General features: G+C 46.1%; 1 long non-coding RNA gene across 8 annotated transcripts in view; it reads right to left on the bottom strand.

Annotated features, from left to right (window-relative positions):
- Positions 1-398: 398 nt before the first annotated feature.
- Positions 399-27649, bottom strand: part of LOC135303815 (uncharacterized) — a 90421-nt gene continuing 63170 nt past the window's right edge. For 3 of the 8 annotated variants that reach the window (XR_010365199.1, XR_010365193.1, XR_010365200.1), the window contains exons 6-10: positions 27062-27184; positions 26157-26928; positions 25258-25674; positions 8568-8741; positions 8249-8448 (exon numbers count right to left, since the gene is read on the bottom strand). This is a non-coding gene — a long non-coding RNA (uncharacterized LOC135303815). The other 5 variants (XR_010365194.1, XR_010365196.1, XR_010365195.1 and 2 more) reach the window with 5 other exon arrangements.

Raw genomic sequence — 27649 nt, 5'->3', positions numbered from 1 at the left:
CGGGGCTGATCCCTGAATCCAGCCGGGGCTGATCCCTGAATCCAGCCGGGACTGATTCCAGAATCCAGCCGGGGCTGATCCCTGAATCCAGCCGGGGCTGATCCCTGAATCCAGCCAGGGCTGATCCCGAGGTTCCAGTCAGGGCTGATCCCAGAATCCAGCCGGGGCTGATCCCTGAATCCAGCCAGGGCTGATCCCGAGGTTCCAGTCAGGGCTGATCCCAGAATCCAGCCGGGGCTGACCCGGGGGCTCCAGGCGGGGCTGACCCCCGGAGCAGCGCTGGGTTGCCCGCTCCTGCAGGTAGCACACTCCTCCTTCCAGCCAGCGCCCTTGGGGATGCGCTCCCGGCTGTGCCCAAGAGCCGACCTGTACTTAAGTGCTTAACGAAAGGATTTTCGGAGCCAATTCCTTAAGCAGAAAACTATTTAAAGTACCCTGGGAGTAAATGCTGAGGAGTTTACCCTAAATTCTCGCAGGTGGAGGTTCCCACTAATCCTGCTGGACTGCATCACGCCTCCTGTGGTTCGTGCTGAGCCAAGAACAGCGCGGCCGTGTAGCGCAGGTATTTATGTCCAGGTGTTTGACCCATGGGATCTGCCGCTGTCAGCCTGGGCTTATCCCACTTAAACCCCATTAGCTGCCTGGATAAGCCCTGCCTGTCGTTGATGTCTATCAGTCTGAGACCTTTTTGTGGGCTTTCTCTAGGTGTCCCAAAAATGACAGCGTTTTATGAAGGTGCTTTCTGACAGCATTACTTTTCTGTGGCCAATGTCCAGCTGCTGGGGGATCTCCATGGTCAGGCTCATCTAATTTTGGAACTGTGCTTCAGGTTTCTGGGCAGCTGGCATCAGGCTGCCCATTGACTGGGGTGTGCCTGCAGAACTCCTGCAGCCCTGGTGGCAATTTTGACCTGTCAGTGGTTTCCACCTGAAAGTTCAGAAAATCGGTGTGTTTGCCTCAGGGATGTCTTCTCCCTGTTCTTTAACAAGGCAAAAAACCTAAACAAACAAACAAACAAACAAACCATAAACCCCCAACAAAAACAACCAAAAAGAGCATAAACCAAACAACCAACAAACCACCAAAAAACCAAAACAAAACAAAACCCACCAAAAAAAAAAAAAAGAAAAAAAAGAAAAAAAAAGAAAAAAAAGCAGTGTATCTGGTCTGGCACAGAGAGCAGGCACCATCCCCTCACTGCTTTTTATTTATGTTACCCAGAGCAGGATGGGAAGCACAAAAGAGAGGGATTGACACCCAGCAGTCTCCTGTGGGTGGCTCTCAGCAGAAGTTACCTGTGCAATGGTGCAGGGCAGGAGGGACTGAGGGTGGGGATGGGATGTGCCAGCCTCTCCATGTTCACCTTTCCAAAGCAGAGCCCGCAGAGCCCGGCCTGGCTGCACCAGTGGGGATGAGCTCCCTGCAGTGAACACCCTCCCAACACAAAAGCCTCTGGAAGGGCATCTCCAACTAGGAAGGAGAGAAAAGAGAGCCCACCCAGTCTTTGCTGTCCCTCAAGCTTTAGCTTCTGCAGCTAATGCAGCACAGTCGGGTGTCCCCTGCGTTCAGGGCACAGGTCTGGGGATGCTTCAGGGGGGGAGAACCCAGGTCTGGGGATGCTTTTTGGGGGGCAGAACCCTCTTTAGCACGCGGAGGGAGCCTGACACCGAAGATGGGCGCTGTGGCCCTGGCCTGGCTCCAGGACAGGCTCCCGGTGGCGACGCCAGCCCCGGGCGAGAGGCAGAGCCAGGGCAGGGCTGCGGGCAGAGCCGGCAGGAGGGATGCCAAGGGGCTGTGCCACAGGCAGCGGGGGGCTTGGGGAAGCCTGTCAGCGGGCAGCAGCTGCTGCTGCAGCCCGGGGCACGGCTCGTCCTGTCCCTGCAGCAGCCCGGCTCCCCGGGAGGAAGGCTGGGAGCAGGGCTGGAGGGAGCCGCAGCAGCTGGGCGGGCGGGATGCGCTCCCTGGCATGTCCCAGTTCCCACCAGCACCGCCCCTAGGAACAGACAAGGGCAGCACGTGCTGCTCCAGCCCGGCTCGTTCAGGATGAGGAGAAAAATAAAAAAAAAAAACTGGGGCAGGAGCTGGCTGAGAGCAGCGGGGCGGCAGCAGCCCTGGGCACAGGACACGCAGGGGAGCCAAAGGCTGAGGGTTTGGAAGGCAAATGTGTGTCCAGAGGTAACTGGTTTAGGTTTAGCCATTCAATAATGTTGATAGGAATATCAAATGAGTCTCTTTTCATTTCTAGTTTGGGAAAAAAAAAAAAAAATTAAAATGTCAGGAGTCCAAAATTTTTGTGTGGTCATGCAAATCAACATTTTGTCCTACCCTAACTGGTTTTCCGTGCTTGAAACCGCTCTTTACCAGCTGTGCTGCTGAAGGGTCTTCAAAGCTTATCTACTTCAAAGCCTATCTACTTCAAAGCCGTCTACTTCCATGTACTGGGAGCTACGGCAGAAACCAGCAGAGGGGTTTGCTGTCACGGCCATGTGTAAATATGTAACAAACCCCTAATTCCTCCATTTAGGCTACATTTCCTTTGGAAATACTTCTCCATGGCCTGGTCTGCAGTCAAGGAGTTTGGCTGTGAGGGGACTGGCCTGGATGACACCTCCTCCTCACATATTTATGAACCGCAGGAAACACCTGAATGAATAATGTTGCTGAATCCCAGACAAAAGTTGCAGAAGTCCCCTGGCTTTAATCAAGGAAGTGTTGTTCACTGCTTGCAGACGAGGTGGAAGGCACAAAGTTCACCATGGCCTCCCCTGGAGGACGTCAGCAGAGGTTTTTCAGTAGTGGAGAAAGTATTCCATCAGCCTGCAGGCTGGGGACATCTGGGGACTCCTACCTAAAGTACAACAAGCCAGGTTAAACCTGGACTGTTTTGGTGCTCAGACATAAACCTTATGCAACCTGTTATGAGCTAACAGCAGAATAAGTTGAAAAACAATTTTTATATGGCAGAGATTAGCAGGGAACATTTCACCAAATTTATCTCAAGGTATAATTTGCTAACACCTTTTTTTTCCTTGCTCAAAACATTCCCTGGTAGTTATTTTTAGTAATGGCATATATGTTTCCTAGTAAGGCACTTTGCATTTAATAGTAATAAGAAATAACATTATCTACTTTTTATGATTGAGGATTAAGGAGTCTATTCTAATAGCTTTGGTTGTCAACACAAGGTCCTCTGGTACTATGTTTCTTGGCTTCCCTGTTGTAAAAGAACATGTCTATGTAGATATTATTAATTTATCATTGCACAAAACAAAGTTTATGAACACTTAATATTTAATGTGCTGTGAATTTAATAATAAAAAATTAAGACCCTACCTTACATCATTTTTTATCTACCTGATTTTTATTCTTCTCATTAGCTCTTTATGGCTCTATTCGAAGGTTTTAAACCCCTTACTCAGGTTTAAAAGCATTTAGTTGTGTATGCTGAAATGTAAATACTTAATCTCTAGCCCAGCTGAATACAAGGACAACACCATGATGATATTAAGCATTTTAACCACACGTGGAACAGAGGGTTATAAATATAAAGATGTACTGAAGATGTAAATAAATATAAAGATGTACTGAAGTCAGACTGAGGTGCCACAGGGTAAATGATCTGGAGGCCTCTTGCCTGGTCACCACAACACACAGGTTGTTCTTTCCAAAAGCTCTGATGCTTTGCCTGTTGGAAGGGGAGATGTGGAAACCCAGGGCACCGGGAATGTTTCTCTGTCTGCTCTGGGGCACCCTGACCCCCAGGGGAGCACTGACTTTGACCCTCATTCATGGAGAAAGTTCCTAGACTTCAAGACAGACTGGAATCCACAAAAGTGTGCAACAGATTATAGAGAGCAGTGTGGGTGTGTCACTTGGTGAGAAATTTAGGTTTTGGATTTTTAGTATGTTGTGGATGGGAGCAAGATGGAGGCACAGGGTGTTGTCCTGGGTTTCTTCTTCATGCTTCTTCTTCTTCTTTCTTCTTCATGGGTTTGGGTGGCATTTTGTAATTGGGCAGAAAAGTCTGCATTGGGGCTCTTTGGGATCAGTTATTGGGTTAAAAGGGGAAACAATCTGGGTGTCAGTTCTTAACTGGACAGTTTAGTCTTAAAAGACCATGTAACGAGATATTTAGCCATTTTGTGCCTTCTAATGAGAAGCTGCAGAACTCACAGTAGTGAGACTGTTTTACTGAGAAGAAATAACAAACACCTGAGACTGAACATGAACTATCATCTCACATGCCTTCGATGCAGACCCTGAGAAACCAATAGGGAGGCACCTGCTGTAGCTTCTCCAAGGGCCTACACTACTTCTGTCTGTCTGAGCAGCTTCTTGCATAAGCACTACTGAAAAAAAAAAACTAAACAAGTTTGCTATCACAAAAGATTAACAGATCTTATTTCTTCTCTTGGCTTCGGCTTTCCTCAGCGCAACCTGACAGACCTTGTCATTATCTGGAAATGCTCAGAATAAACAGAACTGCCTGATCTTACAGTGGGGAAAGCATTTTTTGATGCATCAACACTGCACTTTCCAGCCCCAGCTGAGGGTCTGACTCTGCTGTGTCCCAACACTCATGTGCATACACTATTTGATTTTGTTCCTACAGCACGGTGCATTCTAGGTTTCAAGCACTGAACATGATTCATCCTCATTTCTTTTTCTACATTTGTATTATCTAGCCTAGCTGTTGAGGGTTTAGTTGGAAGAATAATTAATGTTTTGTTGATAATCTGAATCCCAACAGCTCATCCCAGACAATGTTTCTTGACAGCAAATCCCGCACCGCAGAGATTAAGGAACACATTTTCAAATGTCAGAAGACAAGGAGTGCATGCAGAAATGCAGCCACATTCACCAGCACACCCTGTCCTCTGAGCCCTGTGTCCCCAACATTCCCATCACAGCATTCCTGAGCCACAGCCCTGCTCTGACGTGATGGCATCCAGCATGAATGCATTTAGGAATGCACATCATGGAACTGGACACTTGTGCATGCAATTATCTGACCTGAACACCCAACATGCCTGTGCCTCTTGGGGTTGCACATTCTGCAATCCAAAGCAGCTGGGATTTTAAGTTCCTGCAACAAAAATAGAGAAGAAACCTTCATTTTTAAAAAATCTGGCACCGGTTAAACTTTTTTTTTCCCCCTGAATGAGACAAATGAGACAGAAAGGAAATGTTCTCCAACAAAAGATAAATGACAATCAGAGCTGGAATGTTAATATGCCTGGGTATGGGAAACAAGCAGGATGAGCCAGAAAGGAAACAAACATTGCTGGGTGATAATCCCAAGTGGAGAGCCTCTGTCAGGGCTGCTCCTTCAGAAAGAAGGATGCACAGGGAGAGAAGATGAAGCACTGTCTATAAAGAAAAAAATTAGAAAAACACTAGGAAAGGATTTGGAGTAGAAAAACCAGGTTTTTTTGAATGGAGGGGGAAAAAAGGCTCACAATTGCCATTGTCAGATTAATTTGATACCCAGAGAGCATCAGCAGGTGAAGTTCAGGGCCCTCTTTTGCTTTGGCTGCCTTTGCGGGTGGGACAGCATCCCCTGGGCCACTGCACTGCCTCTCCTGGGGAGGAAAAGGAGACCTGCCCAAGCTTGGCCTGAGAGGAACCTGCACAATTCCTGCAGACATTCTACTCAAGAGGACAGGAAGAGTTTGTATGTCTGTATTTTATGAGATAAGGCTTCACAGAGTGCACTGGTACTCCCCTGAACTCCAAAAAGTGGTCACCAATTTAACCACTACTGAAAGATGAGACAGTGCTCATCAGGGAGACATTTGGCATTAATGGCCAAAGTATGGGTTTGTTTCCCAATAGGTTGTTTCATAGTACTACAACTGTGATTACTAGAGAAAATGTGAAAAAGGCCAGCTCCTTATTACTCACCGTAATCTCCAGCTATTTCACTGGAAATTCCAGGTGTGAGTATCCTCCAGACACCACACCAATCACTAAAGATGTACACGTACATATTTACATTTATGTGAGTGGGGGTCTGCAGGGTGGGCATCCCTTTGCCTTCCCCTCCTGCCAGTGCCAGGGGTACCTCACTCCTGCCAAGACTCAGGAGCTATCAGAGGAAGATGATTTCAGGGAGAGGGTGAACACAGTGGGAAGAGAGGGCTGTGATCACCTGGTACCCCACGAGCCACCTGCCATGGTATCACACTGGAGTTCCCCTCCCACTCTCACTGCTGCTCGGAGGAGCTCGTGTTCTCCAAGAAAGTGCTCTCACAGGTCAGAGCTGGTGTGAAAAGGGGTTTTCCTCTCACAGTCTGCCTGCTGCAAAAGAAAATGACTCAGTTCTCCTTCCAGGACAATCCTTCACACGGCTTGTCACTGACCTGCTTGTAGCAAGTGACTCTCAGCACAGCACCCAGGGGACAGAGCTGTAAAATGCCACCAAACACAAACCTCTAAGAGCCTAAACAGCCTCCACCAAACATGAACGATGGCACCTTGCCTTTTTCAGAAGGAGTATCACTTCCTTGAATAAATGAAAGTAACGGGATTCTCTTTTTCTTTTCACACTCCTGCAGCTCTCGGAGTCTATTTCTGTTGCAGTCAATGGCTGTGCTGCCTGCAACACAGAGTGACACTTGGCTCCAGAGCCTCCCACACCCACCAGGGCTGGGACTGTGCTCTATCAGCCAGGCTGGTTGGCTCTGGCTGTGGCTAACTCTCCCTCAAACCCAGGCTTGTCTGACTTGATGCTTTGCTGTTCCACAGCTCTGTGCAAACAAGTGAGTTTCTAGTCACCCTCCCAGGCAATAAGCATTTTACAGACACAAAACCCACACAGAAGTGTATTATAGGGGCTAAGGAATATTGGGTGACCCAAGCAAGGGGCTGCTCCTTGAAGATGTCATGATCCAAGGGCTGCCACAGGAAATTTGAGAACACACATTTTCTCCAAGTGTCTCTTGGGACTCAAGCTGGATCCTTTAATTGCAAGGCTGGTGAGAGCTGCTTTGTGATTTGCAGAGGGTTTGTGTAATGAATGTACATATTTAGTGAGGGGTGATGAACCCTTCTTCACCTCCCATCCAATGAAGCATTAGCACCACCAGTTGGTCACCAGCCCTGAATAACACACGATCCCAGCCCAAGAGCTTTGCTCAGGTTCTCTAGAGCAATGTGTTGTGCCATCCAGATGCGCTGTTTAGCTGGCCTGAAGCTGAGGCAAGTCACGTTAAAATTGCAGCAGTGCATTTTTTTCTGGGTTTGTTGATTGTCCCTGATCTGTTCCAGCTTGAAATTTAAAGCTCACTAATGAGGGAATCAGAAACCTATAATGAGGAGCTCAGCTAAATCCCAGATCACTCAGCACAGTCATATTTTTCAGTTCACTGGTGAAGGGCTCAGGAGGATCCAGAGAAAACACTATTAGTGTTTTGGACTCCTTGAGCATCCTGATCCAAAGATGTGCTAATCTGCAGAGGGATGTGGGGCTGACTTCCAGTTCTCAGGCCAGTAAACTGGCTTGCCAAGCTATTCCTGCCTGGCACACAGCTGGATATTGTGCCATGGGCATGCGTGAGGTGTGGACTCACACACCTATCTGCAGTGATGGTCACGCCTCAAAAGAGAGGCACTTGAAGGGTGCATCCACTCTTCTTTGCTGTTAGAGTTTGCATAAACTGCAAATATTTTCCCTTTTCCTGGTTCTCTGCCTTCCCATCATGTTTGCTCATAAAGAGTGTACAGGAATTTCACAACACCAGTGGAGATTTCAAGTTTCATCCCCACTTCTACTCAGGCCCCTGGCGTCACCCAGGGACCCAGCAGGAGCATGAACTACCTCTGTACCTCCTTGCAGGCCTTTTCTGTGGTGAGTGACCCAAAAAAGCCCCAGTGTAAAAGGGAATCAGTGCATCTGGACTGCTCCAGCCCTTGCTTTGTGAGTGCCTGAGATGGAGAGAGGGCTCAATCCAAGCCCACACTCTGCAGGGAACAGCCCCTCCTGAGAGAGGAAGCAGTTTGCCAGCCAGGTGCTGGGGATAAGCTGGATGACCTGCTCCTTTACAGAAACATTAGCCATTACACCAATAAAAGGATTGTGGACACCCTCCCCAAATTCTAACATTAATATCTGGCCCATGGCACCAGTTTTGTGGGTGCTTGAGTGCCTCTCCTCCTCCTCCTCCTCCTCCTCCCTCCCCATCACATGCTGCTGTCCCCCCTGCCTGGGATGGCAGCTGACAGTGGCACCCAGGGCTGTAAAAGCTGATTCACTGTGGCAGGGCTGTCACTCTCAGAACCAGAGTGGCCAACAAAAGGCAATGCTCCAGGCGGTTGGAGTTCATTAGGGTTTTTTAATTAATCTTGCTTACAGGTGGGGTCTCAGTGATGGCTGTGGCCTCCTCAGCTGGTCTGGTATGAGCACAGAGCAAGGGGCAGACATTGCCAAGCCATTTTTCCCTCCAGGACCTGCTGTGGTGAGACACAGACACTGAGCCCAGTCCTCCACCATCCCTCTTGAAGCCTGAGGGACCAAGATCTTGATAGGCAAGAGAGGTGAGAGAAGGAAAGAAGGGCTTGGACATCACCTTTTTTTCCCACTGGGAAAGTCCTGATATTCTTTGTGGCGCTCTTGCTGTGTGATTTATGAAATACTCTCCTGGTTTGCTCTTGATAGAGTTGTAAAAATAAAAATTATACATTCACATTTCCCTCTTCCTTCATCACAAGGAGCTCCCGTTTGAGGATATTCCCACAAAAACCTGTGTAAGAGTTGAACACAACATAATCTGTGATGTTGACTAAGACACTCTCAGGGGTGGAAAATGTAGAGCAGAATATGACAGGTCTCAGCATGATTTTGTCCTGCTGCTGGCACAGGGTAAAGGAGCTCAGCTCCTTTGAGTAACAGCAGAAACCCCTCACCTGAGCAGGAATTTGTGGTGTTCAAGCCCTGCCTTCACAGGCTGGAGTGGCTTTGTGGGATTTTTTCCCTTTCAAGGGGTTGTTAAAATTGAGGAATGATGCAGCCCATTGCTTGGCTGTTCCTCACAGGCTCTCTGGTGCTCAGAGGGTGGATCAGCTTTGCAGCCTGGCTCTCTCTCTGAACAGGCTGGGCAATCTCCAGTGCCACACAGCACTCAGAAGTGGCACTTAGACTGTAAATATTATATGCTGCTGTAAGAACATTTGAATGGTAATACTCAAGCAATTACTTTCCTTTCAAGATCATTAAACACAAATCTGACTTGTATTTTAATAGGACTGCCAATGTATTTAATGGGGGGCAGTAAAGGGTAGTTTTTTCTAATGGATGGATGTTTATATTATTATCCACTCTGTGAGACCACATTAGGAGGAGCCTGTACAACACTCATGTGTTTTGTCTCAGCCTTTTTCTCACAGTATTCCATTTTTTCTCAGTTCTGCATCTTACAGCATGATGCCCAAACTGCACCTACAATAAATTACACCACCATATTCTGATCATGAGACAAAAAAAAAAAACCCCAAAAACCCAGACACACCGAAATGAACTTGTGATGGGCATTTTCATCATGTTTGTTAAAACTGCAGAGGGAGGCAGTGCTGGCAAGGTGACAGTTTTGGCCAGTGACACCTGCTCTGCAGGCACTGTAGGACTGAGCAACAGCCCTACAATTTATAAACTCCTGCATGGCACCCTGCAAACACACCTGGGCACTGCTTGGGCACATCCCTCAGCAGGGCCAGGGGTGTTTGTCCCTGCATGCATTCCCACCTGTGCCTGGGCTCCCCAGAAGAGTGGGCAGCAGGGTGGGACGTGCCATGGGTGGCTGGGTGTGCCCTGGAGCCAGGAGCTGCTGTGCCACAGCCCAGGCACCCTCACCAGCACTGCCCTCAGCACAGGGACCTGCTGGCTGCAAAGCAAAGCACCTGCCCAGGGTCTCATCAACTTTGGGAGCAATTTGGACAAATTCATTCCTGACTATTGTATTTGCAGGGTGCCCTGATGATGGAAGGAATGATCAATCTGACTCCATGTTCTCAGAAGGCTAATTTATTATTTTATTATACTATATTATATTAAAGAATACTAAAGCATACTATGCTAAAGAATGCAGAAAGGATACTTACAGAAGGCTGAAAAGATAATAATCCCAACTCTCTCCAGAGTCTGACACAGCTTGGCCCCAATTGGCCATTGAGTCAAAACAACTCACAGCAGAACCCAATGAAACAATCACCTGTGGGTAAACAATCTCCAACCACATTCCAAAGCAACAAAACACAGCAGAAGCAAATGAGATAATAATTGCTTTCTTTTTTTCTGAGGATTCTCAGCTTCCCAGGAGAAAAATCCTGGGTGAAGGGATTTTTCAGAGAATGTGAATGCCACATCTGACTGCTTAGTTCACACTGTTACAACACCTGCATCATCTTCCCATGGGAATTACCTCACGTATTTTTACTAAATATGGAGTATGGGGTGGGCAGGAAATCAAAGCTGGGCTGGTCCTCATCAGGCTGTGCATTTTGGGAGCTGAGGAAACAGCAAATCTTACACTCTGTGTCCACATTCCACTCCCTCCTTGAAAGCAAAGGCTGGGAATGCCTGTGCTACATGACTGGTTAGCAGCTGGCAGTCTCTGGACAGCTGTTAGAAAATTTGGAGTATTTTTTCATTCCCTTGCACGTGTACCATAAACACACCCCCTCCCCTGCTACCTGCAGATAGTTCAGAGCAGATGCAGCCCTGTAGGTTGCGTGGTGTTATTACCATTCCCAAAATCAGGGGCCCAGAAACACACCTGTCAGTGCTTCCCATCATTCAGAATTTAACCATGGACATTTGTTGTTTGGAGCAGCACCCCGCTCAAGACTGTGGACATGAAACCACCTGCATCCTCACTGAAATGTTTCAGGTACAAATCTGGATGTCTGCTTGTTATGTAGTTTAGGGCAGCAATTATCACAAGCCTAAGAAGTAGAATTTAGGAGATATAATAGGTTTGCATTGTAAGCATTGCAATAAAAACCATGAGGAAGGTGGCTTTCAATCCAGAGATCACCCAAAGATGGCCAGGAGTTAAAAAATAAAGCAGGATGTGTTTTCTATTTGCATTTTAGTGGGCTACAGCAAAAGCTATGCGGGACAAAAATTATATAAATTTATAAACAAAATTTATAAATGGAATTTATAAACAGAACCAAATTTATAAACAAAGTATATTATCCAAATAAATCAGAACATGTTCAGTGGTGAGCCTATCCCAGAAGTGGATGGCTTTCCCTCTCCCAAAGAGAAGCATCCCAGCCATGACAGCTGCCATGTTTGGGACTATTATTACAGAAAACTGTTGACATTCTCCGGGTTAAGGATGGTTATCTGGAATTCATGGATAATTTAGTCCTTTTGCTTGCAGAAATAGTTTGATATGCTCTTTAAATAAGCATATAAAGAGATTGATATGTGGTGTTTGCGGGTTCAGATGTTCTGAAAAGTGATGTTCCTCGATGGAATAGAATAAAGCTTAAAAGGGGATATTATTTATAAAAGCAGCACCATGCACAGGCAGTGTTTATTTACCATTTAAATGCCTCATTTCTGTTCTGGCTGTCTGTGCTATAATTTGCACAGGCACTTAAACTTGAGTATAAATAAATGCAAAGAAGTGGTGTTTATGCCGAGTTAAGGAAACCAAGTGCTAAAAGATGGAGGCCACTCCTGCCTGATTGGACCAGCCAGCTTTGGGGACAAGCAAGGAGCTGGAATTGGAGGAGTTTAACCAGAATATCAGTGCTGAAGGTGTGAGAGATTTAATGAGCAGGCAGGCAGCGTGAGCACCATGACATCCCACCGTGAGTGAAATGCAGGGAGTGCCATGAGGCACCTCCAGTGTCTTGCCAAGATCCTCAGGGTGGGAATTGTTCTCCTCTGGGCAAAGTGAGGCACTGACTGCTCCAGGATGAGGGCAGAAGATGCCAGAGAGCATCACAGGATGGCTGGGAACATTTGTCACTGTCCCCTGTGAGCCTTGAGAGGGGGAAACCAAACTCCTTGAGCTCTGTGCACGCCCACCCACTCCCAAATCTGCAAACAACTGCTTTGCTTCTGCATGTCTGACCCTCCTCCTGTGCCTATGGACATATTGATGTTGAAAATGCCATCTTAGAGGTGGCACTGGGACATGGTGCAAGGACCTGTCCCAGATGGGGGCATAGGGCAGGGCAGGCATGGACGATCCTGGGGTGGGAGGGAACCTTGAGGTTCAGCTGCTAAACTCAGCAGGAATTGATCCACACCTGTTTTATGGCTGTGTTTGAGGAAGGAAATCTGAGGTAGAGTTTGATTAAATTATTAGGAATATAATAATTATAATATAATTGTATAATATTCTGTGAGGAATATAAATCCATCATCTGGTCACCCTTATTTGCCTAGACAGAATAATTGAGTTGTTTTGGCATAGGAAAGGAAGGCACCTATTGCTTAATGTCGATTAAAAGGGTGAAAAAATGGCTTCTTTTTTCACCTTGTTCCAGCAAACTCCTTCCTGGAGCTCCTGAGAGCAGGCAGGGGCACACAGATGTGTGTAAGGAAAGGTCATGCCACTCACTCACCACATCTGCTGTGCTGCAGTCCGTGGGGAAGGTGCTCTTACTGAGCCCTCCTCCCCAAGCATCAGCCCTGGTGGCTTCCAGAGCAGAGCTGTGCCATCTCCTGCCCTGACAAACTGGCAGGGAGAAGCACTCTCCAGCAAGGAGAGGCCACTGCACAGCGAGGGAGCACATGGGGAGCAATCCAGGAGCAGGGCTGCACCAGGCTCTGGCGTGGCTGCTGCACACTTGCAGCTCTGGAGAGCTTTCTGTGCTTGGAACACGTTGTGTGGGGACGGCCAAACCTTCCTCTGCTTCTGCTGTAGCTGCACCAGAGAGAGAAGCCTGTGAGCACGGAGGAGTTCAGTGCCAGCTGCACTGGGGTAAAAGAGTGGAGATGGGTTTGGAGTCTTTGGGAGGGGATCGGTGGCGGTGCCGTAGTGATTGTTTGTGGCTCTGACTTGTCAGAAGAGCCATCCTTATCTTTCTTAAGCCACAGCTCCCCACTGATATTGATGCCTTTTAGGGCATCAGTATCACAGCAGCATTATCCAACAGGCACGTTGCCACTGCAGCAGGCACACATTAACACCAATAACTGAGAGCTTTTGCTCAGAGTTCCTTTTTTCTCTGCCTGATAGGCAGCAGGCAGAGTGTGAGCCACACTGCCTATCAATTAAGTGAAAAATAAATAATAGGAAGAAAGTAATATCTTCACCAGTGCATTCGCTGGCACATACATATTTATTAGATAGCAAATAAAATGCTGCTTATATCATGTTTATGTGCATCATGGAGCCCTAAAGTAATCTGTGGTGTCATGGTTTAAACAGTGGAAGACAGATGCAGTGGTATTGTCACATTCCTCAAAGCAGCCTGCCTGATAAAGCTCTGCTTTTTAATTTTTCTTTCATACCCTGGTTTCATTATTGCTGTGCATCCTGCATGGGATACCAGGCTTTTCCAATGATATGAAAGGGAGCAAAATTAATTTCCAGACATTCCTCAGCCTGCAAGTTTCATTGCAACTTTATCCCAGTCATTCCATCTTCAGAGATGAACCAAAGGGAGGCAGAGGGAGCAGGGAGTTATCCAGTGGAGTTGCAGTATGTGAATGAGGTGAGTGAGGAAACACAGCAATAAACATGTGAGGTTTGCTGGATGTGTGAGTAGCAAGGGGATTGTCTCCTGAAACACAGTTAAATATGTAAACTCTGCCTAGGGAAAATGTTTATTTACCTAGATTGACAGCAATCAGGATAAAAAGCACTCAAGATAAGTGGCTCTTTAGCCAGCTTTAATTTGTTGATGGATGGATTGATGGGAGGATGGTCAAAAAATGACAACATTACTCTCTGTAATGGAGATATCTTGTCTGCTGGAGTTTGCAGTACCCTTCGGTCTAATTATTCCTGATCCATCTATGAGCAAACTTCTCTCCCAGTGAGACAAGTTGTCATTCCTTTTCTTTAAATAAAAAGATAGGAGGGTAAAATCAAGAACAATTAGAGCAAAGGATGATGGTATCTTCTCCAGTCAAAAATTTCTACAAAATCATCTGCATTGCTTAAAGATGGTTTACTGTATTAATTGAAATAGTTGTGCATTCTATTATGCAGTTTGTGTGGGAACAGATGGCCCATTTCACAAATTAAACCTTGTCTTTTTACATTGCTTCAAGAGAATAATAGCGAATGAGCATGGCTATTGTAAGTGATCCCAAGTTCAAACCTTGTAGCTTCACAACTGGCTCCACTTTTCTGGTGGAAGCTAGTGGAAAAGCAAGGGAAAAAAAATCATTGAATCAACTCACCACGTGTGCTTCACCATGGCTGTGGCAAAGACAAAGAGCAGCTCACTAAGCTTTGGTCTTGCTCACACCTTTCCTGGAGCACAACACAGACCAGGGCACTGCTGCTGCAGCACAGAATAAACTGGAGACAGGCTGTGGGCTGGGAGAGCATGTGGATTTTGTGGACTGCAGTGAGAAGAGTTGCTCAGGCTCACAGCAGCAGGGACACGACTGAGAAAGGGTAGCATGTAGCACTCACATTCTCTGAACAGAGAGAGAGAATTCTCTCTCTCAAGTTTTTCTTGGAGAAGAAGAAAGAGAAAACAATTCTAATCTTTACTTACTGCTCCTATTGTTTTGCACATGTGGAATGTGTTAAGAAGATTATTTACCTAAAGTGAGTTCTTAATTGGACTCTAGTGAAAGTTGTTTATATTAATTAACCTATTAAATCAAAACTGTGTCCTAGCTGCCTCGAGTTTTTCTTTAGTATGTATCTTTGTGCAGTATAGTACAGTAACCTTTTAGTATTCTTTAATATAGTATAGTATAATGTAATATAGTTTATTAAAGCAATTATTCAGCTTTCTGAATCATGGAGTCAGATGCCAATTATTCCCAGAGTCGGGGGCACCCAGTTTTTCAGTAGGTAGCGTGTGAGACTGTGCTCTGTTCTGCTGAGCAGTCAGAGGGGACTGCTTGCAAAGCATCCTGAGAAACATCCTGCCCTCACTGCAGGAGCAGGAGCTGCCAATCAGCAGCACAAACTGATGGCTCAGACTTTCTCATCTGGCTGAAACATGCTTGCTCCAGGACTAGCAATAAAAGTGCCAGTAGCTGCTTCCCTAGCCAAGGAGGCTGATGCCCCCAGCACAACTGAGGGAGATCCATGGGAACATTTGTTTTCTTGGGCTGGATAACCTGCAGTCTTTGAAGGATAAGTTAATTTTAGCTTGGATTCGCCAAATTTGGGTTAACCCATCCCAGCGTCACTGCTGGAAGCTGCATCTAGAGTCCTATTTTTTGTGGGCTGGTGTCAGAAGCCAGGACACCCCTCTGGGTGCACTGGATGGCTCGAGCCTTGGAGACCCTGGCAGGAAGCCAAAGACACTTGGGATTTCTATCCTAACCCCTGAAGCAAATTACCAACCTTGTATGAAGAATTACAAGTCACAAAAGTTTAAGCAGCATAGTAGTAGTTGTCACAGGGTGAAAAGTAGAATTTTGGGATTTTTAGAATGGGGGTTTGTAGTCCCAAGACGGAGGAATTTGGGCATTCCCTGTCCTCCTCCTTTCTTCTTCCTAACCTCCATCTTCTTGGTGATGGTGGCACATTTAGATTGGTTTAGAGTAGAAGTAGACAGTCTAACATAGGTGATAGGTATTAGAAAATAATTGTAAATAAATTACATGTAGTTTTTAGTATAAAGATGTAGCACCTCCTCAGGGCAGAGCAGTGTGCCCTTGACAGACCTGCAGATCAGACCTCTGAGGGTGTGAGAGAAAATATTTTAGATAATAGATAATAAACAACCTTGTGAACCAAAACCGAAAAATCCCAACTCTTTCTTCAACCATCAAACTAAATAAAAAAAACCCTCTCAACTCATCCCAACAATAAAAAACCCAAGAGGCTGGCACAGGGTGGGTGGCACAAAGGAGGGCTGAGCCAAGAGGAGCTGCCTGTGAGGTGGGTGCTGCTGTCAGCTCACCTCCTTGCAGAGGCCACCACCACGAACAACCCCAGCGTGAGCCTCTCAGAGGAAAACCCACCTTGGTGCAGGTGACTCTGGCACCAAATTCCCTTAGCCTGGACCCTCTGAAGGTGTGGGTCTGCCCACCAATGTTTGATTTGCTGAAAGCACCTGGGAGCCCTCAGGGAGCTCTGGGGGGGAACTCAGGCACTTGTGCGTGCCTTGGACCAGCCCCAGCTCCATGACAAGCACATATGCTGCTCCTGGAAATCTAATGTGGAAAAAAACTAGCCTAGATTGTAGTTTATAGTTCTTTTCAGCAGGGCTGCATGAAGCTAATGACACAGAAAGCCATTTGGGTTAAATTGTGAAACTGAAAGATGCAGCACCTGCTTTTATGCTTCGTGTGTTACTAAAAATACTTCTTCCTTTCTAAAATGCCACACAAATGACAATACAAAAGGAAACTCTGCAGTGACATTGGTGACATTATTAAGAGGGGTTTCATCAGTGTCCCTGTGCACAGAAAGATGAAGTCAGAGGCAGCAGAAACAGCAGATATCATTATGCCATTGCTACACCCTTGGTGCATCCACACCTGAGATAATTCTTTGTCCTCCTGACCTCTCCCTGTAAAAAAGGGCAGAGTGATAAGTTTTAGACTAGAGACATGAGAACGTTCCAAACTATGGAAGAGCTTCCATACGAGGAGAAACCAAATAGCATCTAGTTATCCTGAAAAAGAGGCTCCTGAGGGAGAGAAACATGGCAAAAAGGTGTGGAGGAGGCAGATCAACCTGTGAAGTGCTTTCCACAGACAGACTGGCGAGAGGGCTCCAGAAACAAACAAAAGTGCTGAGTTTAACAGAAATGCAGCTTTCCAGGGATGCTCTGGAGGTCAGATGAGGTTCACACAGGAGGTTATGGTGACCCCTTTGGGGACAGCAGCCCCAGGGCTGCCAGGGACACTTGGTGCAAAGGCCACCCACCCTGGCTGCACCCCCCTGTGCTCAGCCATGTCCTTGTCCCCAGCCCCTGCCACCCCAGGCAGTGGGGCTGGGTGGGCACAGGGATGCCCCTCTCACCAGGCAGCCTCCAGGAGGTGCCCCTGGCCATTCTAAGGGCCCTTTTTTGGCGGGTGCATCTCACAGGATACAAACACCACAATATATTGTTCAACATTTTCCTCTTCCCTCCTCAAAATCCAGAGAAAAGCCCTGACTCAAGAAAATTTTTTCTACCAGTGAGAAGGGAGCACTGCCAGAGAGTGAACCCCTGTAGAGATTTTACTTTTGCTATTGATTTTATGCGTGAGATGCTCAGGTACTCTGATAGTATCTGACAGTATAAGAAGCCAGAGAGAGAGAACAGAAAGGCTAATACAGTAACAATGTCACCAGAATAACTTAGAAATTTTCTGGAAATTCTGTGTTTAAATCTGACTGAAATACCTCATTGTTTATCAAGCAGGAAGGTGTTTTCAACAAAAAAAAAATCATCCTTCCCTTTAGAAGTTTTAATTTTTAATTTTTTTTCCTGCAAGAAGGACATGGAAGGGAAAATTGGGTGTTTTAGAGAGCTATAAATGCCTTAGAAAGGAAAAAATGTAAATGGGCGGTGAGCTGAGGCACTCACAGTGAGGGGACACACCTTCCCTCCCTTGCTACATAACTTGTGGCACATTGGTACTGTGGCACTCCCTCAAGGGTTAAAACCCCTCATTGAAAACAGCACTCTGAAGTAAAGGGGTCTCTGGAAAACAGCCCTGCTCCTCTGGGACAGCGCAGCAGAGGACAGGGGCACGGGGACACCATGCCCTCAGCTCCTCTGGAGCCCCAGAGCACACAAAGCCACACCTGCCCTTTCAGCAAAATGCTGCTCTGGCAGGCAAGGCTGCTCTCTGCACACACACACCCACCCCAAACACATCCAGCAGCTGAATGATTTCTACAAGAGTGGTCTTTTCAAGGGTCAATTGCTTTTAGAAATAAATAGGAGTTTAGCTGGAGGGCTGGCTGTAGTCTGGGTGCTCCTTGGGTTCAGTTGCTCTCCTGGTAACAATTTGGATCTTTTTGGGCTGGGGAGGGACTTGAAGATGTGACAGTCACTCCTGGGGTAAGTGCACTCATGTTCAGGGTCTTTAACATAAAACATAAGCCAATGCCTGTTGGAAGTGACAGCAGAGCTCTGGAGAGCAAGGGGCAGAGATTGAAGCACAATCCCACCCTTGCCAGATGTTTAATGCCTCAAGAGGGGCAGGATGGTTGGGATTGCCCTTCTGGGCAACCCATTCCTCCCTACACATAACCCAGAGAGCCTGGTCCCATGCTGGGCTTCACACCAGTAGCCCAACCCTAAAAACTAAAAAATGGTGAAGTCCTGTCTGGACTGTTTCTGCACTGAATCTGTCCCCAAATGTGCCTAAATTTGGGCATTTGAATTTATGTCAGAAATACTCCTTCATGAAAAATATGAGCTCTTTCCATACCTTTACTGGATGACTGTACGTCGAGAGATATATAAATAATAAACTAAAATATCTTTAATTTCAGCTCATTGAGTGCAGCAAGTCTCCCCACTGTAACTGCAACCCACCCTGCTGTCAGGGAGTGCACCAGAGCTACTGCAGAGCTGGAGAACCAAAAAATGTACATTTGAAGTGACAGCATGAAAAAAGTGGATGGGGGTGAAATATAATTAGCTGAGGCAAGGACAAGTAGGTAAGTCTCCACAGTCATAATTTATGGGGGACATTGTTATAGTTATTACCATGCAATTTAACAGGAATACACCAGGGCAATTTTCAAATCTTAAAACATGCAGATGCACTCATATATAGGAGAAAATTCTCAGAACTCAAGTCATCCAAAATAATCAAGAAAGTTATCATCATAAACAGCCACAATTAACACAGGGATCGCAGGGGATGAGTCTCAATTTCTGATAATCTTAAGAGAAAATGAAAGCATTATTAAAACTTTAGTGTGGGAATGGTAGCTACACTCACAGCTCTGTGCACACCCCAGAACTCTGCAGTCTTCACCAGTCACTCCTCTGCTGTTCCTTTGCCAGTCCCAGAACCAACAAATTTGAGATTTCCCAAAGAGAGGACACACGTGCTAATGAAAAACATTGGGACTGACCCTGCCAGTTTAAATAGAAATTTTTTCCCTAACAAAAGAGTAGTATTCAACTACTGAAGAGAAGAAGGAGGAGCTATGGACACTATCAGTACAAGCTGCTGGGGATTTAAAGTTGCAAAGTGCCTTATGACAGCCTGTGCTGTCATCCATAATTTACAGGCTTCCTTCTAACATTGCTGTCAATACAGTATTGCTGTTATCAGCTGTATAAATTATTTCTACCACTGACATAGAATCAAAGAATGGTTTGGGTAGGAAGGGACATTTAAGGTCATCTAGTCCAAGCCCCCCTGCCATGGGCAGGTGATGCCTCAGGTTTGGCTTTTCTATTTCTCACATTCTGTGCTGCTTTAGGGTGTGGGTCTGGGCTTCACATCAGGGCATGGTGAGCTCTGTGCACAGAGCAGGGAGACAAAACAATTCCTGCTCCAGCTGGGCACCAAGGACAAATGATCCAAATCTCAGCCCCAAGAGCACAAACCCCGTGGGCTGCAGAGAGAAAAACAAGCAGGATGGGACTGCAGGGGCTGCAGCTGGAACTGGACACTGAACTGCAATGTGCACATGGAGCAGAGCTGAGCCCAGGGAGAGACCCCATGACTGGTTGTCCATTTTTTGAGGCCATTTTGGGTTGTGCTGCCCAAGGTGCATCCATTGAGGCCTCTTAATAAATCCCTACTTTGTTCTTTAGCTCTGTCTGGTCTCTGTTCTAGGTCAGCCTTCACAAGGCATCACAGGAACACTTGCAACTCCATCAGCCTGCTCAGAGTCCCATCCAGCCTGCCCTTGAATGTTCCCAGGGATAGAGCAACTATTATCATCTCTCTGGGTAATCTGTGCCAGTGTTTCACTACCCTCATTGCACAAAATGTCCTCCTAGCTAGCTAAATCTACCCTTTCTTGGTTTAAACAATTATCCCTTGCCCTGTCTCAAAAGGAAGGCCACAGTAAGGTGTCCCCAGAGCCTTCTCTTCTCCTAATCCACGTCTCCCCAGTTTAGCAAGAAGGATTTTGGGGCACCATGTCAAAGGCCTTACAGAAGTCCAGACAGGTGACATTTGGAGCTTTTCCCTTGCCTGCTGATCTGCTCACTCCACCACAGAAAGCCACCAGGTTGGTGTGTCGGTTTTGTACCATGACCAGAACCACTAGAGGAAGGCAGGACTGCCATGCTGGCTGTCCTGAATCACCTCTGTGTTCTCCATGTTCCTCAGCAGAGCTGCTGGGAGGATCTGTTCCGTGAGCTCCCCAGACTCAGAGGTGAGGCTCACAGGTCAGTCAGTTTCCTTATTCCCCTTTTAAAAAATGGGTGCAAAGTTTCCCTTTCTCAGCCACCAGGGACCGCACCTGACTGTGCCACCATTTCAACAAAAGGAGACATTCATCATTTTAATTCACACTTAAATTGCTGAATATTATCCACTGTCCATTAGATTTCAACAATAGCCAAACGTTAGCTGTTCTAATCACATGCTAAAATACAATAACCACCAACTCTCACAACCAGAAAAAATCAATCACTCCCACACCGATCAAGTTGCTGCCTGTCTCAGAAACCTTTTTTCTCTTTTCCTGTACTTATGTGTGCCCAGTGTGATTTCAACTTAATATGCAGCCAGCCCTTACTCCTCATAGCTGCCTTCTGAAGGTGACCAGCTTGTGTTTGTACCTGCTCCAGCCCACAGATCCAGTTTAGAAACACTTGCTCTTCTCTTGGGGCATGAGGATAGGCTGGAGGAGCTCCTGAGGCTTACTGTTGTCTTTAAAAATCTGTTCCTCAAGCTCAAAAATGATGTCCCAGATTTGGAAAGGGAGCACTTAGTCAAGAAGGAGGGATGAAGTACTGCAGCTGTCAGCACCATTTCAGGCATTTCTGGATCACAGAATCATTCTCCGCTTGCCCTGTCCTTAAATAAGAATAAAACCAGTCTCCAGACAGTGCAATTTAGTGGTTTTTTTTCTTTTTCATTTTGAGGCTGGAGGTGAGCTGGACCTTCTCTGAACCAGAGCAATGAGCCCCATTAGACCAAGGCTGCATTTCCAGCAAATGGCTCTGCAGTTAAAGCAGGAGCCCCACAAAACCCTTACAAATTAAGGCTCATGTGAAATTATTAAGATCCACATTTTAGCTGTATCAAAGAAAGCCCATTATGTTATTCCAAGGCTGGTTTTTCTGCATCATTTTTTCCCCCCTAATACTGCCAGTCCATGTCTGTAAAAATCTTCCTTCTGTTTGCTGAATCATGCCTGGAATCCATATTAGAAGTCAAGTGTAAAAAAAAAAAAAGGAGGGGAAGCTGTGCTACAGGCAGCTGTTGTTGTCAATGCCCTTTCTTTCCCTGCAATAAAAGTCACACAAAAACTTCAAACCTTGCTGGGCCCCTACTCCTTACTGTCAACATCACCTCCCTTCAGATCTGCAAAAGGGCAAATCTTTTCCTAGCAACAGCATTAACCCACTGGCAGGGATTTGAAAACAGGCTCCCTTCCTTTTTTTCTTTCCCAGAGCTGGCAACACCTTTTGCTGTTCCTGCATGCCTGTGGCTCAGAGTGCTGGTTCAGAGTCTCTTTTTAGGACTGGGAGCTATTCCACAGGAGCAGAGGCACAGGGAGCTCCCCAGGGCACGTGTCCTGCTCTAACCAAGGCACTGAACAGCACAGCAAGGGAAGGGCCGTGGCAGCACTTAGAGGGCAGTGCTACAACCATTCAGCCCCTGCAGAAAGTTTAATAATCCAGCATGAATTTGAATATGTGGGGTTTTTCTGACACCCAAGACGTTTCTCTGAACCTCAAGACAATAATGAGGCTGCTAGGTGACAAGGCACTTGCTCTTGTCTCAATAAACCATGGTTGTGCTCCTTAGTCACTGCCCCTGAAATAAGAAGGAACACAGGAAAATATGACTACATAAGAAGGGTCTACAGTTCATTTCACATATATAAAAATAGGTACAGAGGCAGCTATATTTTCTAGCAGCACCCAAAATGTTTTATGTATGTGTTTTTCTAGCTTCTGGACCAAAAGGTACTTTATTCCTTTTTCACAGACTACCAACTCAATAATCTTGTTTTCTGTCATCACTCTGAGGCACCACAAAATTGTCTGCATCTCTTGTCAGACTTTGGTTATGAAGATAAAGGAGCTTTTGGTCCAAAGTGCTTGGGAGCCACAAGGCCACTCAGTTATGCATCCTTAACCATGCTAAGAGTGGCCTGTTAAAATCCTGCCTATTTCTGGGGCAGGACCTACACAAAAAGAATGGATCATAACAATCAAAGACAGGTGGAAATTCAGCTCCAAATCTGAACTTTGTGTTGAGTCCCTCACTACAGGGACAACACATAACACTAAAACCCCTGAAGGAATTCAGATTACAGAACTGAAACAATGCCTTTTTTTTCTTTTCTTTTTCTTCTTTGCATACTTGTGAAAATGTGGTATCTGTGTATACCACAGATATATATGTGTGTGTGTGTGTGTGTGTGTATACAAATGCCAGGCAATTCCAAAAGGGATAGGATGAGGTAATTTAAAACACATATAGATCACCTTGTAATCTGAGTTTTATCATAATGCTACCAACATCTTTTGAGCTACTGCCATGGCTGGTATCCACCGAGATAAGGGTAAAACCTAAAGATATATATTTGGTGATACATCAATGCTGAAATGAAATGAGCAATAGGAACATGATGGGATTTTCTGAAATATCTCCTATCATTTAAGAGGCATTTTATCAAAGCAGTTCAAAAGAGTTTTTCATTCAGAAATTACTGAAAAAATCTCGAGACAGCTGACCACAGTGGGTCTCCAGGAGTGTTGTGATTTTTTTCTGAAAGGAAGCAAGATGCAGAATCTTGTAATCTGCTCCTCAACCCTCTCCTTGCCAGCAGATGAGGTGGATTTGGAAAGGGGGGACTGGACAAGCTCTTGGAAGAAATTTACTGAGGGCACTAAAACAGACAAATTGCATGAGACTCTATCATAGATCCTTGCTCCCACCCTACCCCAGGCACAGGCTGTGGCCACTGCTGGAGACAAGGTGCTGGGATGTGCCTTCCTCTGAGCCCTCATGATTGTTTTTATATTTCTTTTTAAAATAGATTTCCTTGTCTTTAGTGTTTCAGTTTCCTCTCAAATATCTATACCTGCAAAGTGATTAATTCCTAACAATACCTAAATGGCTTTTCTGCTGGATTATAGATGGATTACATCTCAGGTGTTTTAGACAACCTCAGGGTGAGATGACTTTCCTTAAACTTCTGCGATACACCTGAGAAAGTGGTGACACATCCAGAGCAATTTCTTTGCCTTGCAGTTCCTTCCACATATGCATCATCATCCCTTATTATTTTTATTACTTATATTTTTGTGTGTCACTACTAGGAAGTTACATAAGGTGATTAATGCTCTGTGACTGTGTAATGACTTCATTTGATTTGTGAAAAAATAATTAGAGAAGAAAGAAACCGCCCTTGGAAAAAGCCATGAGAGCAGATGGAACGGCATGTCTTGGGTGTGGGAATGGTTCCACAGCAGTTTTGGGGAAACAGTCACTGGGGGATTTTGCTCTCCTGGCTCAATCACAACCTCAGCACCTCTTCTAAATTATCAGAAAAGCTCGGGAGAGAAATTCATTAGGGAAATTTGACCTCCTTGGCCAATAGTTTCATCTGAGTCAAGCTTCTCTAAAACTTTTGACTGGCCAGGGGAGTCCTTCCCCATAACTCGAGTATTTATCAGAGGGTTTGGTTCCGTTTCAGAGGACAAATCATCCTGCTGGCATCTCCACACCCAGGTGGGAGTGAATACAGACCAGCCTCTGCCAAAATAATAACAACAATAAGGAGAGATGCGTTGAATAAGTGCTTATGCTCAGCCACTTCCTCTGCTGGAGAAGGAGGAAGCAAAGGGGATTTTCAGAAAAAAAAACCAGCCAAATGCCATCTATCAGCACCTTGCAGTAGGGGCTTCATACTTCTGGGCTATGGATTTAGGACTACACAGCTTGCAAGAGGCCTCAAAACCCTTGTAACCTTTTCCCTGTAGGATTTGGAGCAGCAGTAGTTACCCCAAGTTAATTTCTAACCCCATGTCTCAGTGAGGGCACGAGGCTGTTGGGCTCTGTGACTGTCACTGTCCAAAAGGCTGTTTAACCTGAGCTTAAACACAAGGAATGACTCAATCCAACATATTGGATTGCATCAGCTATGCAGAACTGGAACCAGCCCTACAGGGCTCTGAAAAATGTCATTGGAGGATTTGTGCCTAAGCTGGGAATTTGGACAGCAACAGAAACAGAGCTGGAAGAGAAGGATGGGAGGGATACACAGATGAAGGTTCTCATTCACCCTTCACACTACTGAAGCCTGATTTTGTTACAACATCAAGTAGGTTCCATTAAAAACAACACCCCCTTCAAAAATAACAAATCCAAAAAAAAAGAAAGAAAGGAGAAACATTAGGAGCTGTACTTAGGGTCTAATTTCACTCTCTAGCAAAGCCAGGGTGTGCAGAAGATGATTCCTTTCAGTCTTAAAAGCACCTGTTAGTTCACAATCCAAATTACCTGTACTGGCTTGTTAAATCAGAAATTATGACAATTTTAAGTCTTGGGGAGAAAAATAATCTCAGGATTTTAAATTCTGAGCTTTCTTCATTTATCTTCCCTAAAATTCTTAAGCTTCTCCCAACATTAAAATCAATACACATGTATTTTGACACCAAGAAAAATGTGGGATTTCAGAAGCCTCTCAGCATTTGCTGGTAGAGAGATACAGCTGGGACACAAATCTAGTGTTGACTAGCTGTTATTTTCATACACTATTTATGCTTAAAATTCCAACTTAATTAAGTGGCTAGTTGGGGTAGAGATCAGAGGCAGATCATATGTTTGTTTCTATATTACGAATCAAGCATGTTCTCAAAATCTTATTTAATTCTGAGAAATGAACTGGGGCAGAGTAACAAGTGCCAGGGATGAGTAATCAGTGCCAGGTTAGGCATGCTTCACTGGCTTCCAAGGGCTGGGAAGCTCCCTGCCATAGCAGCTCACCAGCCCAGACTCACCCTCTGCCTGGCACCGTGTCTGGCCACCGTGGATTCCCACTGTGCTGCTTTTCACCACCTCAGATGGCCACTTCAGTCAAGTTCATATCAACTATTTTTGGCTTTTCGAGGTAAAACGTCTCACAAAAGAGCTTTGGTTGTGCCTGTGACACCAGCCATAATTCAGACTGGCAAATGTTGTTCAGCTCCACGGGGCGTGCTGATGAGCTCCCCCAAGGATGGCTCGGGCCAATTTCCCAACTCCACGTTTCTTCTCGCCTGGAGATCATGGGCCAAGGGCTTCTGAGTGAGCAGTGCACTCTTTCCAGGAGAAGAGGAGGTCTGTGCACTGCCCAGGTAGAAATTCAGATGTTGCAGGGGTGCTTGAATCAGGGCTGGCCACGCAGACACAATGAGGGGACGTTGCACCTGCCAGACCTGCAGCAGATATTAACATTGCTCAGAAAAAAAGGGTCACGAGCAGAGATGTCAGCCTCTGGAGCTCCTGAGGAAATTATGCTGTCAGCAAAAGGCCAGGCAGACCCCCGAGACGGGGGAGCACGCCAGGAGGTTCCTTTTGCTGGGAATGCAGAGTTTTCCCCGTGGGGAATGGGGGCTGGCAGCTGCACACCTGCCTCCTCTGCAGCTTCCCAAGTGCCTCCCCAGATGGGAGCGTTTGCTGTGGATGGCCCACGCTGCTCCGAGCTGCTTCCTGAGCCCTGTGGCTGCTGTCAGGGGGAGAAACAGGATGTGAAACATGCCATGGCTTCATCTCACTGAAAGGAAGCAGATAGCACAGTGGATAAAATAATGTTACAGCCCCCGTGTGTGGCTCAATACCGGTGCTTGAAAACATTATTCAAATCCTGTGGACCCACAATAAGCACACAGAGAAGAGCTGTTAAATTCCTCTAAATTACCTTGCAATGAATTTTCTGTGTTTGCCACCAGTTTTTGCAGTCTCCATCACCATGGCATGTAAGTAGCTGATGTAGTGCCTTGCTCCACATAACTTCTTGTTCCTGAATCAGCTGAGCTGTTCTTTGGGCATCCTCCTCCCTCTTGGACTCTGAAGGACACATGTTAAAGAGCAAGAGAGCACTGTTGGAGCTTCACCAGTGAAAAGCCAGGAGACAGGACAGGAGTGGAGCCACAAGCTTTGCCGTGGCTGCTTCCAGCAGATCTGGCTCCCAAAAATGCCCACAGCAGCCTCTGTCTCCAGTGCTTGGTGGGAGTGGGGGATCCAGCCTTGCTGCTCCCTGCCCTGTGGCCAGGCGTGCAGGCAGAGCCCAGGGAAAGGGCTTTCCTCTCCTGCCTGTCCCTCTGGCTGGGCAGCTGAGCTGTTTGAGGCAGAATGTGCCTGGGATCCAGCGCCAGGAAACTTCTCCTTCAAATAAGAACCATCAGGGAGGTCAGGGAGCAATCTTACTTCCTAAAATGATGGGAGGAGTTGATGGAGTTATTCGGCCACAAGCCAATCAGAGCAATTAACAGAATGTCCCCTTAGCAGACCCAGTGTCTTTGAAGTTAAATCCTGAAAGAAACCCATCACAAGGCAGATAAATCATCCCAGGAAGAGGACCAATGCCCAGGTCTCCTCCAGGACTCTCCAGTGAGCACTGCAAAGGCTTTCTTCTTCTCTTTCAGCTTTCCAGAATGAGAGTCCTGCATAAACCTCACCTGACCTGCAAGCTGGGAATGAACCAGAATAACTGGTAAAATATGAAATTAAGAGTTCATTTTTTCCTCCTGCTTCCACCTCCTCTCCTCCCACCTTGTTTCCTAGAAGTACTTATTTCTAGAACTTATTCCTAGAACTATTTACCTGTGTTCTGCCACTGAGGGTCACTGCAGGAGCCTCGCTGGGAGTTCACTGGGAGTGCTCAACAAAACACCTCTGCTGCCCAAACTTCAGCAAGCCTCTTGCAGCAGCATAAATCATCAATACCTGTGCACCAGTGAGAGAGAGAAAAAAAATTGCCATACATTAAAAAAAAACCTTATTGCTCTGCAGTGGGCCTGAGGTGAGCAGTGAGGGACCTGGAGGTTTGTCCTGCAGTGAGGAGGGAGCTGAACATCCCCAGGACGCCTCAATACAGTTACAAAATGAAGTGAAGGGCAAAGAGGGACATTCTGCCACCTATTCACTTCTCCTTTCGTGAAGCCACACACAACACAAAGTTAATTAAATCCTCTATTCTGAGGAAAAGGAATGTTCCATTTGGTAAATTTAGAAACAGCTGGTTAGTTTTATCCATTACTTTTGTGCTAACATCAGTTGAGCTCATTCAACTCTCTCTTTTTATGAAGCTGTCCTTCCTATGCTACCTGATAGCTACTAATTGCTGCAACTACATTTCTGAATTGCAAATTTTCTGCACTGATAAAAACTTTGATTGCCTGTCAGCTACAC

Source organism: Passer domesticus, chromosome 6 (genome assembly GCF_036417665.1).
Source record: "Passer domesticus isolate bPasDom1 chromosome 6, bPasDom1.hap1, whole genome shotgun sequence".
In the NCBI taxonomy this organism is placed as follows: Eukaryota; Metazoa; Chordata; class Aves; order Passeriformes; family Passeridae; genus Passer; species Passer domesticus.
Note: the sequence above shows the minus strand (reverse complement) of the source record. Positions and strands in the feature narration are given on the sequence as shown.